Below are 4323 nucleotides of genomic sequence, written 5' to 3' on the forward strand. Positions count from 1 at the left end.
ACTGGAGGAAAAGTAAGTAGATCCGCAAAAGGGCATTAATGTGCAAATCCATCCTTGCAGTTATTCATTAGCTGTTAGTGTGGCTAAAAATGGCTGAACATATGAATGGTTTTATGAATTATTTTCACACCTGTGCAGTTTTCTTCCTTTTCATGTAACCACTTAATCATTTTACACATAAGGTGTGAAGGAGGTAAAAATAACATGACACTCATCAGCAAATATTGAGCAAAAACCTTACAAAAGCTTCACTAGTGCACTTAATCTGTTAAGAGGAGGGTGTTGTATGGTCAGGAAGCAAAACATAGGGTGCATAGTAGGAGAGAATGGCTAACAAAAAACTGACTCTAGACCGATTGTGAATGCTGATTGGACCATTCGCCGGACCTTCTAATTGAACCAGGAATTTAGACCATCTGTGCCTTAAGACTGGTTTAATTAATGGCAGAAAGTGACACAGAGGGATGTAAATAAGAAAATGATGATGATGAAGTTGAAAATTGATAAGTTTCTGTTTTTCAGTGTGTTTCATTTGTCCAAGACAGTGCTTCATTACAGCACACAGGAGGTGATGGATGATAACGTAAAGAGCAAAATTTGAATTATCACAAACCGCCGGAGCTCCATCCAGAGACAGCTGGACTCATTAAAGTTGGTTTTTTTTTTCCATCTCTCGTCCCTTCTGCAATAAGTTTACTGTAACTTTAAATTAATCTGAATATAAAGTTATTGAAATGCAAACAGTTATGTCTTTCTATTTGAATGGAAATGGGGTGTGATTGCTTGTGTATGGAAAAAACTTTTGGTAAGTCATCCAAATTAAGAAGGATGATGTTGCAAAATGCTTTCGGGCACTGTGTTTGGTCACATTTCTACTTCAAACTGAGAATACAAATCGCAACGGTGCCTGCACTGACAATAATTGCACAAAACACACTTTTCACCACCAATATGTGGGTTTTTGGCAGGCTGTGAGAGCGCAATTATGATTTTCTTGTTTTTTAAACTATTTTTCAAATAATGTGAAAAAAGCAACATAAAATCAGTCCTGACAAGAACAAAAACACCTAGTTTCTTTTGAATCCCATAGTTCAGGTCCATGCACCATTGATCGTCTCACCTTTGACCAAGCTGTCAAGGAGTGTGACAATAAATAACCACTCTCTGCTGGTAGTCCGTGAGTGGCCACCAAATGTTCAGAAATTACTCAAACCCGAATTGGCTCGGGGCCACTGCTATGCATTGTATTGTCATCTAGGGCCACTTCAGTATTCAAGTACTAAAATTATTTAGTTTAGTTCTTTTTATTCTTCTTCTATTAATAGTAACAACAAGGTTTGAGCTTTAGCTTCCGCTTCCCTGTTTGAGCATGACGTTGAATATTTGTGCTGCATCTGCCTTGTTTGCAATTTTAAAATAGTGAGTGTGGCGCAGAAATGTTTGTATGAAACTGAAAAATTACTTTATGCCTTTAACTCATGAGTTAAAAATTCTATCATAGCTTGCTTTGTTAAATCCCATACTATACAAATTGCAGGAATTCGATTGTAGAATCCATGATGATGATGTAAACATTAAAAAGAGTAATTTTAAAAGACTCAGAACCTGAAACCTGTAAGGTGCCAATATCCTCATCATTTGTAAGGTCTTAAATTTGGGATCAAACACAAATGTATTATCAAAAGGAAGTTAGTACTCGTCTCGTGGCCTTTATCAGCAGAAGGAGTTTGCTTTGTTGTCATAGAAATGGTTTAGTTGTTACTGCCAACTCAACCTTACAGGGGCCATCAGATGCAACAGCAAGAAACCTGAACAAAGGACTGAATGAACACTGGAAATGTCTTTGAACACCACAACAAAAACATCACAGCATCCACCAGGAATGGGTCAAAGCTCATCGACTAAAAGATACGGTCTCTGTCAGACCTCACCCACTGACACATGTCACTGACAGGGGCTAGCTAGTGTGCGTCCATTTTGTTGATTGTTTGGTAGTCTGTGAAACTGTGCAGAAAAACAGAAAAAAAAGGTTATAGCATGATGCTTTTCTGTCAAGTGAAATCTACAAAAGGCTTTTTATATGTTTGGCTTAGCACTCTGATGTTAGCTTAGTAACACCTAACACATTAGCTTTGTTCCCTTGGCTGCATTGCTTGCGTACAGATCATATAGGCTGTGAATGGGTACGACTTTGAATCATCCATACAAATCAAACCGTTCAAACAAACACCTGCTTCATCCTTGAGGGGATTCTGGAGTCAAAACTGTGATTCAGAGGCTAGATGTGTAAACAATCTGCATGCATATAAGTCATGCATACAACATTTCCAACACATTGACTTCGACTGGTGGAGGATACGGCAGCCGTGATACAGATAGACGAAGACACGTGTAGATCCATTCAGAGCTGTGGGAGTGGAAATCAGGCTTACTCACATAGGCAACACACAATTTCACACTGAGTGATATTTAAAAGACCTCTGCTTGATAAATCCGAGGCGGGAAATATCTGACTGAGGGTTCTAATGCAGCCTTTGTTCATCAACCCCAGAGTACTATTTTGCTCCCAGCAGTAATCAGTTGTAAGATTTTCCCATCTTGCCACAATTCAAAACAAAATGTTAGTTTGTATTTTGTTGTTTTTGTCATTTTTACTGTTTCTTTCTGTTGCATATTCATCGCCAGATGCATAAAACACCTTCAGAATTTATTCAAGTGCATTGACTTTTCCATAATTGGCAGCCTGAATTCCCAATGAGATTTTTTTGTCAGCTTGCTGCCTAAAAGACCAACTAGATACACTGCCTAATGTCATGATATACTATATTGAGGTAGGCATGCCAGTTAGTTCATTATCTAATTCATCATATTACATTTTTTACATACAATTTCTTCCTCTACTCTCAACGAGGTAAATGTCCTAATATTCATTTTAAAAAGAGATACTTTTGAAAGACATTTTTGAAAGGAAACTGACAATCACAGATCTGTCCATAAATAATTATATCATACAAAGGAACTGCTTTTATAAAAGAAAGGGAAAAGGAAATTAAACTCCTCAGCTACTGTATAATTCAAACCACAGGGAAGCCCACACATCTTATAACATCGGCCTATGTGCTGATCACAACAGAACTAAAAATACTGCAGTAGAGTGACAACAGTGACAGCTATTTATTATTTTGCTATCAGTGCAAAACACCAGCAGCTGTAGGAACACATAAAGGCAATAACTGCAAGAACTTGAGTATAATTCCGTTATATTTGTGCATAAGTCAATGTGGGCTGGCCTGGGCACACTGATGCATGACATGAACAAAATGTAGCAGTCAATTACATATATCCAACCTGCAACTACCTGTCATTTGACACCTTCATTCAAATTAGGCTCAACTGTCTGATAAATTAAAAATAATCATAGACTTAATTAGTTGTATTTTTCCTGCTGAGCTTTCAGGCAGGCAGACGTCCCTAAATTTAACAGCACGCCTGCCTGAGACTGTTTTTTAAAAACAGACTGTGATGGTGGTAATTATAGCTTCTTTCTTTGCTCATGGTTTTATTGACAGTTGAAGAGATAATGTGTGACTTCATACAGCTGAATATCCTTTTACAGGAGCTGCTCCATATTTAGAATCTAAAGCAGCTCTTTGAGCACTTTTGCAAGTACCTGCACCAATCACAGCTTTTGTTAAATTTGTGTGTACCCCCAAATATCTTAAGGTTTAAATCGTATAATATACTATAAGCAAAAGAACACACATCAGCATGTTGGACATCAACAATCCCCACAGAGTTTAAATGATGATTCAGGGTTAAACATTTTCAAAGAATTCCTCAAGCTTTTATAGTTTTCAGTGCAATGTGTATAATCAGTAATATTTCTTAGGCATTTGAGCTTCCAGACTGTCGGACTCTTGGGCTTAATGCACAGAAGTGCATTTTGTTTTGAGTCTTGGTCTATAATCAAAATACATAAGTACACATTGAGATCCATATCAAAGCAGTTTATCAATGAGAACACTAATGCAGTACAAGGGTCTTTTCTATACCCATCTTTATTCCATGCTCTGTTAATGATCAAGTGTACTAACTCATTGCATTGGTGGCTGTTGCACTTGCAAGGCTAAAAGTACTTTATAAGTGTTTAAAGGATTTGTAAGGAACCTCTATTTCTGGCTACACGTAAACATCCACAAACAACTTCTGTTTTTAGATATTTGCTTATTTTCCTCCCAGTGTCACAGCTCTCTCAATTTCTCATCTCTTTCATTAACACAGTGTGGCAAAACACGTTTTTGTTTTGCCACACTGTGTTAATGA

The sequence above is a fragment of the Morone saxatilis genome, unplaced genomic scaffold (assembly GCF_004916995.1).
Source record: "Morone saxatilis isolate NCDOM2014 unplaced genomic scaffold, NCSU_SB_2.0 Contig1, whole genome shotgun sequence".
NCBI classification, from domain to species: domain Eukaryota; kingdom Metazoa; phylum Chordata; class Actinopteri; family Moronidae; genus Morone; species Morone saxatilis.